The following is a 13,879-nucleotide window of genomic DNA, read 5'->3' as shown; positions in this document are numbered from 1 at the left end:
AATTTATTGCTAAAACGTAAGCAATCAAGTAATTAGAATATGTACATGAATTTTTCTTTTTTTTTTTCCTGATACAAAATTTAACTAAAATAAAAAAGTTTATTTTTGTAAAAAAAAAAATTTACTTTATAAAAAATCTAACGTTTTAAAAAAACCTTTAATATATTAAAAGCAACTGTTTTAAAATAATAATAAAACCAATTTTATTGCAGTATTAGTTTAATTAGCTTATATCAAATCCAAGTGAATTTGTAACTGAGCATGTGAATAAGATGACTGCCTGGTTAACCGAATATTTAAATAAGTTTCAGCAAAACTTTTCTTTGAAGAAAAATCTTGTAAAGAAGATGTTCAGATGTTAAAGAAGACAACCTATAGCAAAACTTTTCCACTGTTTTCGAGCTAATTTTCTGATGAAGTACTAATATTATTACAATGCAAAATAGATTTTGAGCATGAAATACATAGCATGTGATAGAAAAAATAGGTTTGAATTTTATTTCTGAACAAATAAATTTAGAAGAAAAAAAAGGATTTTATCACCAAAATACAAAAAAAAAATAATAATAATAAAATGACAAAAATAAAAAATCGTTCACAGTTTAAAGGGAGAGAAATGGCGCTAGAAAATATGGTACCACTATACATGAATGAAAAAAACTTTACAAAAAGAAACTTATTTAACCTAACTTTAATTTTTTATTTTCAAGGTTAAGATTTTAATAATTATAATGCAAGTACTAACGGTTTAGCAGAAATCAATATCAGTAATTTTTAATAATCAATACTTTTTATTTGGAACAAATATACAAAGGAATGTTAATACACTTACACAACTTAAATACTACACAAGAAAAATTTGTCATTAAAAAAACATTATTTCAAAAGTATATGCTTCAAAAAATATTGTTTAAGGAAACCTTCCTTTTATTCTTTAAAATACAAAATATTACATCAAAAATTAAAGTTTGATTTAAAAACTCACACATAAAAAGCAGGACCATGCTTAGGGCTTCAGCTACACTGTCTTAATTAAAACTAATAAGCTGCCTTTCAAAGTTAACCGTTACAAAACACTGAAATTTTGAATGAGTAGGTGCTTAAAACTATTATTACAAATGTAAATTAATACAAACTTGTAAATAAGCAATATTGAAAAATACAATTACAACTAGTAATTAAATCATAGGAAAAAATAATAAATTTCAAAAAATATCAAATTATATAAATTATTCCAACTTAAAAACTTGTTTGAACTCTTGAAATTAACTGCTTTTTGGATGACCTTAATTTTTAGCAGCCCTGATTTGTCATGCCCTCAACAAAGCCCTGCATCATTGACAAATAAATGGCAGTCTTTTGGCATAGTGTTTGAATAAAAATCTCATTTATAAGACTAGTAAAATTTTCTTAAAATAGAACTATTCTTTCAATCTTTAAACCTATATAGTGGAACCCCAGTTTTACATTTTCTGTTTCATACATTACTTTCTGTGTGTGTGAGAAAATTGCTTGTACGGATAACATTAAATTACCCCAAATTTTACGTTACCTCGCTTAATAAGTTTTCTAACAGATCAGTCTCCCTTTTTTCTTTTTTTTTCCTTAAACAGATCTCATACAAACTTTTTCTGAGTTCTTCATTTCATTTCTTTAAAAAAAATAATAAAGAGACTTGTTTATTAGTTGCTTTAATATTCTTTCTACTTTGTTGGTGAGAGGGGATTTGGTACTTTGGGATTATCCTGTTGACCAGTCAACACTCGCGAAAATTAGCAAATCCTTTAGCGAGATCAAAATGAAAAGCAATTTCCAAAATAAACATTCTAAACACAAATAATAATAATAAAAGCCGCCACATAAATCCTTCTAAAAGCGAATCAAAGTATTTTCGGGAAGTTACGCAGTGTTTCTTGTTTTGCCAAACCCTACAATCGTAAATATGATATAAATTGCAGTTATGGGAGTAGAAGCTACTTTTCAGCGATATCGAGATAATCCCAAAGTACCAGGGATTTCCCCCCTTGAGTAAAAATTAGAAGGGTGATGGAATGGGCAAAGCTAGAAAAGGATAGTTAAAGGGAAGGAAATGTGGGATCTAATCATTTAAGGAACGTTACACTAAACAACTGGTTATGTTATAATTTTTTTTTTTATTCCTGTGACTTGAAAGATGCCTTGGAAGAAAAAATAAATAAATGATCTGGAAGCTCTGAGTTTGATTTCTACAGCGTTAAACAGGGTCAACTAAAATGTTTTACAAATAAATTTAATAAATCAGGGTTCTTGGTATTAAACGAAAACATTTTGGAAAAAAATTATGTGTCTTTCAAAGTCAATAATGCGTAGATTAATAACAACACATATCCCAATACTTTTCAATATCTGATTTAATACCTGCTCTTAATGATAATGATGAAAACAATGTAGATGAGAAGAAATATCGGAGGATTTACCCACAACTGTGCAAGAGTTTCAAATCATAAAAACTTAAGAAACAATATTTATTTGCGAATGTAAATCAAGAAGTAAATTTGTAAACAATTAAAACTATATAATAAGCAATAATTTGTAAACAATTACACTTTTGTATCCCTGAATTTTTTTTTTGGTTGCTTCGTGCGATATTTATAGCTATTCCATCAGAAAAGTAACATAAGGGTTCCACTAGATTTTTTTAATATTGATATGAAAGATACACAGACAATACACATAAAATAGTAAAAGTTATGAAAATACACACATTTGTTTAACTCGAAAATTGAGACTGTTTACTAGGATAAATATACAAAAAATAATAATGGAACATTGATTAGAAATATTGCTTGGTTAAACAAAATCACTTTTTACTTTAGCTGTTCTCTCATATCATAATACAACAATTTCAGAAAAGCAGATATTTCATTTTTAATACAGGAAAATTTAATAGGAACATCTTGATTTCAAAGATGCGCTATGCAAAGTGTGATAAAAGTATTAATTAAAAATGTGCATATATGCAGAGGTTTTGGATGTGTAGTTAACACAAATGTTTAATATGCACTCCTGTTTTTATACGGCCTACTCAAAGTCTCATGCTGCAATCGATACTAGTACTAGCACATACTGATCTAGATTTTCAGATCAGTCATCTAATTGGACTGAGAGGCACATATAGAAAATCTTTTACAAATTTCCCACTATTGCATGCTGTAAAATATAAGGAGAGTGGTGGCCGAGGAAAGAATCAATTGTCTGCGGTAAATATGCTACCAATCCACCATTGCAGTAAGGTGCTACTGAAGTGGCATTGTTTTTACAAAAACGCGGAAGAGGATTGTATCGCAACCATTACTAATCTTACCTCTGCATATGAAATAAAATTTATGAATACATCTATAAATTACAGTAATTATTTCTACTTGTAAATGTCATGTTCATAAAACACATACAAAATGCCTAAGGCAAGAAGTAGGTAAAAATTAAAACAGCACATATTGTTGGAATGCTTATGAATGATCAGGAATAGAGCTGTCATAATTGTGGAGCAAACAGAGCTTTAGCCCGTATTTCTTTTCCTTCAAAATTTAGAGAAAAAAAATATGTGTTCTTTACGAACAGTAGTAAAATTACGGATTTCGTTTTTGCAATATTCGGTGTTCTTCATATTATAGCAGAAATCGGATTAAAATGAAACAAAATGAAAAAGGTTGGGTAAAAACCTTGCAGAAATTTTTTTTAACAACTCGCAAATGTAAAAAAAAAATTGACAACTCTTGCATTGAAATAGAAGGTCTTCTTTTTGCTTATAAAAAATAGCACAAATTAAATTTCTGTCCAACAAGTTTAACTTTAAAAAAGATTTTATATTGTTTTGAAAGCATAATTTGATAGATAGATAAAACGGAACTATATGCAGTTACGAATTATTACTAAATCCTATACCGCAATGGTCTTAACTTGTCACGGAGTATATCTATGTTTAAAAAGCTAATTTCCCCCCAAAATAATTTAAAATTTTGTTTTACTTAAGGGGAAAAAGTTTGCCTTTTAACTATGATTTTTTTTTATTTTTGAAACATTTCTTAGAATACATGTAAGTAAAACATTTTGATAAATTTTTTTTCAGTATTTTTAAACCATTAATTAAAACAGATTTTAGAGTTATTTTTACTTTTAGAGTACAGTCCTGCATCAATTCATTTTTATTAATTTAATTAAAAAGTTTAAGGAATGTTATTGACATCAGTAAAGGATTTTTTTTTAATAACTAACATTTTCTTTCAAAACAGAGATAATTCTTTTTTATTTATTTTAGATTGATGTAATATTTCTGGTTGTGTAGTTCTGCTTCAAAAGAAACAATATTCAAACATATGTCATATAACAATACACTGTCTAAAACGATCTATCACAATATAAAATTCTCACGTGGTCCAGTTCTAGCTGTGGCTCCAGTCAAAATCAGTTTATAAAACTGTATCAGTTAAATATACGTTCTTTCACACTTGAACAAAGTTTAGTTTTAAAAATGTAACCACTAGATGTAAACTAAAAATTACTTGGTATAATTTACAAAATCAAATAGCAAATCAAAACAGAAAATGGCAGAATTACTTTAATTAACACTTAAATTAGATTACAAACAAATTTTTAAATATTTTATCAAGACTAAACCATACCAAGACAAGAATTAAACCATATTTAATTTATTTCAAAAATATATTTGATTAAAATTGTAATCAGTTTGTAAAACTGTATCAGTTAAATGTAAGCTCTTTCGCATGAACTATATAATAAAGTTAAGTTTTAAAAATGTGACAATTATGATCAATAAGTAAATTAAAAGTTACTTTTGTATAATTTACGAAATCAAATAGCAGAACAAAATTACTTTCATTGACATTTAAATTAGATTATAAACAAATTTTGAAAATTTCATTATGAAAAAAAAAAAAACTTTTACAATTTTAAACCATAAACTCATTTCAAAAATATATTTGATTAAAATTGCAACACCGTACTGTGTTTCAACTTAGTAAATTGAATATAAATTTAAACTTAGTTGTTTTAATATAAAGTTTTAAAAATTTTATCAAGTTTTTGAATGCAAGTTATTATGTTCTAAAATCATTATATTGTAAGAAAAAATAGGACTTAATGAATAGCATTCTAATTTATATAGTACTGAAGAGAAGGATACCGAAAGTACAAGATTTCAATAAGGCACTTGAGATATTTAAATCACATGAAACAAAAAGAAGAAATTACAAAAAAAAGAATTTCCTTCAGTAACAGAACATAGTAATTGATTATTTGCCATGCAATAACATGTGTATAAAATATCACAAATGAATTTACACTTCAATCTCACCATTCACCTTTAGAGAGCATAAAAAATATATACCAAGTTTCATAGACAATACAACAAAAACTAAAAAAGAGTTGGGAAAAAAATAATTTCGTATAACTCAATACTCAATCAAAATAAAATTTCATTAGATCTAACATTACTTAAAATCAAAATACAGTCCTAAATTAGAGGGTTTTTTGGAAATAAAACTTTATAGGAAGTGGAATGATAGAAAGATTAGGTGTTAAAAACCAATAGTGCCTATAAAGTATACCAAAAGTTAGATTTTACTAAGAATAGATTAAACTCAAAAGGTGCACTGCTTTTTTTTAAACACCAATGCTTTATAAAGCATAATCGAAGATAATTTAGAGTATTCTCATAATATGCAATTCATACACTTCCAATTAAAAGAGAAGATACTAATTGGGGAATTTTCCTTGGGGGAGTATATTCTACCAATAAGGTCCTTACCAGCAATTGGAAATGTGTGTAAAAAAATGCAGTGAGAAAGATCCTTTAGGCACAACATTTGTACTGTATTGAGCTATTTAATGTCATTAATCATCACTGGGACAATTTTATAGGCTATAACAGGCTTATATATTTTATCTACGACTTCTGATAAATTCTCTACCCCAAGAACACAACAGCAACAATATTTTTCTTCATATTTTTTTGGTAATTTTTTTATAGATTTCAAAATATTTTGGTGATTCAAAATGAACAAATTATTGTCCCTTATTTCAGCTGAATCTACCTCTATTAACTGTTTTACATTGCCGTCTTTTTTAAGCACTATATCATAGGGATGCAAAATATCTTTTATTTCATTTAACCAAACAATATCAATAGTGCGAGACTGCCATTGTAATCTGAAATGACCAAAAGATGATTTACATTTTGAGTTGGGATACTTTCTTTTATAATAGTTTTGAAGTAGAGTAAATACGTAACTTTCTCTTAATCTCTTCGGATTAGATTCATTCGTCAATGTTCCTTTCATCGAATTATTACTAGATGTTTTAAGTTGATTTTTAACTGCTTTGTTTTGAATAACATCCAACTCTTGGGGCAATAAGCTACTAAAATCTAACACATTTCTGCCAATGGAGTTGGCTCTGACTTTCTGAAGTCGAAGATTTTCCTGTTCGCTTATAATTGTATTAAGTACATTATTATTATCATTTCTAATTCCTGTTGAGTTTTTCAAAGCTACTTCATCTTCACTATTTGTATCATTGTCCATAATTTGCTCAACAAAATCTTCTGATTTCACATTATTTGTAGATATTACATTATTCACATTCTTATTAACTTGCACGTTTTCTAATTGGTTACTTGAAGAAGTTCTTTCTCTTAGTTGGTCAATTAAAGATACTGCATCATATCTGATTTTCTCAGGTAAAAACTTTTCAACTGATAATCTATCATTTGTTCCTGTTCTCATGTCAAAATTTTCAAGGCTGCTTGTGCACAATGATGCCTCTTCTGAAGAAGAATCTTCATCATCTTCACTATTTGTATCATTGTCAAATTCTTCTGATTTCACATTATTTGTAGATATGGCATTCATATTTTTTTTAACTTGCATACTTTCTAAGAGGTCACTTAAAGTGGAAGATCTTTTTCTTAATTGGTCAATTAAAGATACTGCATCATATCTGGTTTTCTCAGGTAAAGGCTCTGTTTCAATGACATTCTTTTCAACTGATTTTCTATCATTTGTTCTTGTTCTCGTATCACAATTTTCAATGCTGCTGGAGCACAATGATGCCTCTTCTGAAGAAGAATCTTCATCATCTTCACTATTTGTATCATTGTCAAATTTTTCTGATTTCACATTATTTGTAGATATGGCATTCATATTCTTATTAACTTTCAAGCTTTCTACTTGGTTACTTAAAGTGGAAGATCTTTTTCCTAATTGGTCAATTAAAGATACTGCATCATACTTTGTCTTCTCAGGTAAATGCTCTGTTTCAATGACATTCTTTTCAACTGATTTTCTATTATTTGTTCCTGTGCTCGTGTCACAATTTTCAAGGCTGCTGGTGGATACGGATGCCTCTTCTGAGGAAGAATAGTCATCAGCAGAGTCTTCGCAGACTGATAACTTTTTGGAAGAACCGACCGATACAAAATCTTCCAGAGCTGATGTATGACTCTCTTTTAAAAGATATTTACCATTAGTTGAATTGTCTAATGAATGTGATTTATTAATGTCCTCATTTTCTACTTTAAACAAAAGCTTTTGTAGTTCAGCTTTTATTCGATTTAATACCTTCTTACCTTCATTATGATAATCATTCAACCAGTTTAGAACACTTTTATTAGAACTGACATCCATGGAACAAATAGTTCCTATATTTGTTTTAAGATTTAGCTTTGTTCTCATATGTTCATAGATTTCAGATTTAAAATTTCTCCAATTACCATTAACGTACACTATGAAGTCATCAAAATGAGTGTTGATGTCTACTGGCTCACCAAAAGGATATTGCACAGTAATACGTTCACAAGTATATAATTTTAAAACACTTAACTTTTCAAATAAGTGTTTTAGAACAATGCTGGGATTTTCATTTAATTCTGTTGATTCTTGAATAACTATGAATGGCAAACGTTCCATATAGAAATTTTTTAGAGAATCACTCGCAGTTTCTTTAATGAAGTTAAAGTCTTCCTTAAATGGTAAAATATTCACTCCACAAAGTTCTGCTAGATCTAAAGTGTCACTGTGAGACATATCAACTATTCTTTTTAAGTAACATTTCTCTAATTTGCACTTGACTTGTTCTTCCTTAAAATAATAAAGATTAGATGCGAGAACTAGATAATTTTCTTCGGAAAGTAACTTAAAGCCGCAACTTCTAACTTCAGTTTTAGATTTAGATCGCAGTTGCTCCAAAATACACTTGTAAAACGTTAATGTTTTTTGTTGTCCCGATAATGGATTTTTTTCGACAGTTTTAAATAGCCCCATAATACACAATAAATCAAGTTCTTTCTTTAATCCAAGCCAATCTTCTAATTCTTCTGGCAATGCTTCATATGCCAAAACAGGCACAGAATTCGGATCTATGGAATGCATGGTATCAAATTTAGATGAATATAAGTTCATCGATAAATATTTTCTTTTATTTTTGGCCAACAAACAGGATGCAGTCTTAAATTTGCTCCGCATACATTTCAGCAGCCCATCCGATTTAGGCGATGCTCCGTTTTTTTTCCAATAAGTAACTAAATGGGTGAAAAACCAATTCATATTATTTTCATTATTCAAATAATTACTATATTTTTCGTAGATGTCAGTGAATTGAATGTTGCGTACCCCGAGATATTCTAAAGCTGCTTTCAAATTCATCGACTTCAAATCGTAATCTGAAGAAACCAATTCATTGGGAGAAATAATATCTTCTATTCCAGGAATCTCTTCATTATTTTCAGATGCTGGCCAATAGCACTTGCAAGCAGGGGAAAAAGTGTTATCTTGCGTTAATATAATGATATTTTTCAAAGCATTTCTTTGTTTCGGTTTTGAATCAAGGCCAGATTTAATAGAATTCAAATTTTGTGCAATGTACTTAAGAATTTCATGGTGATTATTTCTATTTATTCTTTTAGACAAATTCTCCCCTTCATTATGCCATTTAATAATACTTTCTCTAATAAACAATAATGGATCTACAGTTTTCTTAACTCCAATGTCAGTTAAAAATTTTTCTAAATTGGAAGAAATGTCGCTAGTGGAAACTTGTCTGCCTTTAGTTATCACGTGCTGTAAACCTTTTATTTTTGGAATTGCTTTATCAAAGTATGAATGTTGCGCTTTGTGAAATGTTTCATCCATTGTCAAAACTAAAAAATCTTTCAGTAACTCTCTCTTGTGTTTTGGTAAAGGACGATCAAGTGAGGAAATATGTGAAGCAATATAATCAATTATGGGTCTATAATTGTCTTTTGTGATCATGTCCTTCATTTGGTCTTTCTCCAACCACTCAAAAATACTTCTGTTAAGTACTTCCAGAAAATTGAGTTTGCTATTGATACCAATACGGATGAAAAAACCTCGTAAAGACTTTGTATCAGGTTTTATATCGTATGCAGATGACAGTTTCTCATCATTTGAGATAACAATATCAGCTAGTTCTTTAACAGGTACAGCATCAGGAAGATAACATTGCCTTACGGACCTGAAAAAGTTGTTTTCAGTTAGAACAGGCAATTTTTCTCTAAGTTTCACAATTTCTTTTTCATTCAACTGATTGATATTAATTGCAAGATAATTTATTATTTTAACATGGTTTTTCTTATTAATTCTTTCTTCAATAATACCGGAACCAGAATCTAACCACGTTAATATGCTGTCTCGAATAACTTGAATCGGCGTGCCCAAACGCCGAGCTCCCAAATCGCAAAACCATTGCTTAATCGCTGCAAGATTTTTCTCGGGCAGATATTGGTTATCAACGGGGTCCAACAGTGAAAAGTCGGGTATTGGATTTTGGCTTTCTTCGATTGCAGCTTCTTGAGGCGGCAATAGCTTTTTATTTTTAGTTAAAAGAAATGGAAAACTTTTCAATTTAATTTTCATACGGCCATTCTCTTTGAATTTTTTATAAAGATATGATATGAATTCAATGTGAGATTTTTGAGTTAATTGAGGATAGTACTTTTCAGGAAAGTCCCTAAACAGGTTATCATGGTTGAAGTGCTTCGCTTCTCCTTCTTGTTGAAGCAAATTGATTCTATCCATCACATTATAATCAATAAGGCTAGGATATATTGCATGATCTCTAATTTTGTAAAAATTCTGCTTGAAGAATTCGATGTCATCACTCCAAGCCTCTCCCAATCTTAGCAAATGTTGTCCATGGTGAGATGGCAACCAAGGTATTTTCCCTTTAGCATCATTCAAACCTCTCCTGAATGCTCTGGCAAAGCTACGATAAGGATGTTCAATATCTCTCACATATAGTGAAACAACTTGATTTTTTAACTGTGCTAGAGAAGTCAGATCTCTCAGCAAGCATAACTGCAACTGCCCTACCGCCTCAATCAAAAATTCATTCCACTCATTTTCGTGCAATTGTGTTCGATCAAGATTAAGAATGAAAAAACTGTTCAAATGATAAGGTAATGTCAAATACAGCTGAGTTGGCAGTGTACTAAAGCAAAGTCCTTTGACATTTAAAATCTCGGTTAACCACTCATTACACTTCAAAGCATATGTAATATTTACTCTTTTAGCTGTTTTAATTTTGTCTGGATAGACAAAACGACTGGCCCCTTGAATATACTGCCTAGTTTCTGGGGGTACTGGAGATTCATAGGATTTTATCAGCCATGTACTTACTAAAAAACAGTTGATAAGAAACGAGACTTTGTCAAATTGACCTAACTGCTCCCTTTTCCTTTGAATATAATAATCTTCACCATTTAAAATAATTCTCAGATTATTAATTCTGTGCAAATACAAGAGCAAGTCTGGCTGATCAATAAGCTCTTTAAGTTGCCCCTGAAGTTCATCAACATCTTTCACACGCAATATAAAATTAACGGGGTAACTATAATTGATTGTTCCATGAAGAGGCAACTCATCAGCCCTACACCAAATCGGAATAACTTGCCAAGGTCTTTCTTCAGGGTTAGGCCATTGTGTTTTGTCAAAACGAAATGAGTAACCATTTGAGACAATGTAAATAGTGTCTGATAAATTAAACAAAGATTTAAAACCTAGACCTTTGTAACCAGTTTTGCTTAAATCATTTGCTTTGACTTCTTCAATCTGAGAAGCATAGTCACATATTCTTTCCACATCATTATGATCAAATCCTTTTCCAGAATGATGAACAATTAAAAGGTCCTGGCAAACACAGAACACTAAATCAATTGTTTTATGTATCTCTTCGTAAGCATCATCGGCATTTTGTAAAATTTCGAACACAAACTTACTTTGCCCGCTTAATGCAGTTTGGATGACAGTATTCGATAGATTTGTGAACGATCGGAGCACACTGGATTCAGTAGTGTACTCATCATGAATGTTCATAACATGTCGAAACTGAACAGACATTTTAGAGCAAATCAATCAAAATTAAGAATAACAGAAAAGTCACAAGAAATATTTCGATTGCGTAACAATAATATAATTGTTTTCTAAATCTTATCATTATTTATTCATCAGTAAATATCGAGAGACTAAAGCGTGAATTAAATTTAAGAGGGAAGTTCCCAAAACCAAGTTTTGGAATTAAAAGGCAGAAATTTCGCATTGAAACTAGTAACCTTTAAACATCAGATTAAATTTCGGTTTTTCTCCTAGTAGTTCATAAAACTATCATCAATTAAATTAAAATTTTTATTAATTAAATCATAATTAAAATTTTTATCAACTTTAATTAAAGAGAAAAATCAATTACACTTTAAAGATGAACGTTGCTCGGCAACCGTAATTCATTGTCAGGTAGAGAAATCTTATTGGCTGGTTTTGGTATCGTTTTCACTTAACTGTTGTTCATGTTTACAACATTTAGCACAACAGCCCTTTTTGGCGTCTTTAAAACCGCATGCGCATTTATTGCAGCTGGTGCGCGGACATATTTTCAATCAACATTTATATGCTTCATGGAAAAGACAGTTTTTCATTTCATGGGGTGACAAATCTCATTCAGCAAATTATTCTTAAAAAAAGGGAGGAATGGACAGTGTAAATGTAAGCAATATCGAGTTCCATATCTGCTACTTACTAATTATATGTAATTAGTAAGTATAATTAGAAATGTTATACTTATAACTTACTAATTATTCTTATAAGTATATAATTTTTATGAAAAAGGGGGGTAGACTAATAAAATGTACGTACTCTAATGGAGGGGAGTAAGATCCTATGTATGGTAATGTACGAAGGGGGGGGGATATAGGGGTTAAAATTTCTCCATTTTTGTGTACGTGCTTTTTGAACGACCCCCAAACGGATATTTCTGTTTCCAATAAAGGAAATAAATTAGATGATTTCTGAGCTCAAATCTGCCGTATTTTATAAGATTGAGTTTGAAGTGAAAATTTGTTTTAGTTACTTTGATTGACTATTACATTTATTGATAAAAAAAGAATAAATATTTTATGTGACTCTTTGATTTATTTTAAATATAATTCGATAATTAAAATAAGCTGAAGTAATTAAAGATATTTTTAAAAGTAGGAAATAAATATGTGCTGCCAATCGTGGCATCACAGGGGAGTTGCTATTTGAGACGAATTCCTGCTAGCAGATTCATCAATTGCTTTGGAGATTTCTTCAGTGCAACTGTTCGTAAGAAATCTTGTTCTTCAGTTCGTAAAAAATCTTGTAATTAGAGTTGAAACCTAGTGCCTGAACACTTGTTCTACTAAATGTTATGATCTAGTGTGAAAGGTTTATTTTACAGGTTTAGACCCGATCACGAAGTCCAATCCTGTCTTTTATGCAGTAGACATGATTCATCTCCAATATTACATTTTAATGTAATTTAAAATAAAATAATAAAAGGTTACTATTATCGGGTTTGAAATCACATTGCGCCAGAGTATGTGATTTCTTCTCTAGTTTTCCTGTTTTTTAAACTTGCAAGGGGACTTACAGCGTTTTGCTGCATTTCCAAATTTAAAATGATACCAACACTGATCATACTTTTTGGGTGTTTGTGAGCGATTACGCTGGCGAAAAGAATTGTTGCGTTCGCGATTTCGGGAAAGGCGTTCAACTTGTTTAGTAAGTTCCGCTATTTGTGTTCGCAATTCACTCATTTCAGAAGATGGATNTGCTTAGAATCACGTATTCCCGAGAAAGAGGGAAAAAGTTGCATATTCCCCGTCTTAAGGATTGGGAACATTACGGTTTGGAATCGTGCGACCGGTTTCATGCCTTTGGACCCTCTCCCTTCCCTCTCATCCTCTTTTCAGTTGTATAGGAATGTATTACGATATATTCCCTTTTCTTAATATTTTTCCTTTTTATTTAATAAGAATATTTTAAAATTTCCGTGATATTTTTCTTTAGAACTATGTTTAATGTAGTTTTCAGTTCCNCAGTTTCGAAGGCATGAAACCGGTCTCTCCCCAGATGGCGTATTCGAGTGTTGCGATCGCGAATATGAAAATCACTGCTAACGTACTTCCGCTTCTTAGGACTCTCCACACGCTAATGGGGAAAGAGTTGCCATAGGTAGAGAGTTCTGCTCTACGCCACCTGCAGCCCACTTTGATTACCAATATTTTATGTTTAACAAAGACCTTTCTTAATATTATCGATCATCATGATTATCTTATTTTATATTGTTTATGATTATATTGTCGTTTAATTATACCCCATGCCACTCTACATTTCTTGATTGTCCATGTCACACGAACCCCGTCTCGAATTTTGGTGCTGAGCTCCCCCTCTTCCCCCATCTCCATTAATCCTCACTTCACTACTACTTCTCATCATCGATTTATTTCTACCGATGAATCACTTAATGCCGCTTCGCAGTAGAGCACCGAGATTTATGTGATTTCTACTAT

Source organism: Parasteatoda tepidariorum, chromosome 9 (assembly GCF_043381705.1).
Source record: "Parasteatoda tepidariorum isolate YZ-2023 chromosome 9, CAS_Ptep_4.0, whole genome shotgun sequence".
Lineage (NCBI taxonomy): Eukaryota > Metazoa > Arthropoda > Arachnida > Araneae > Theridiidae > Parasteatoda > Parasteatoda tepidariorum.
The sequence above is the reverse complement of the archived record's forward strand: the minus strand, read 5'-3'. Positions refer to the sequence as shown.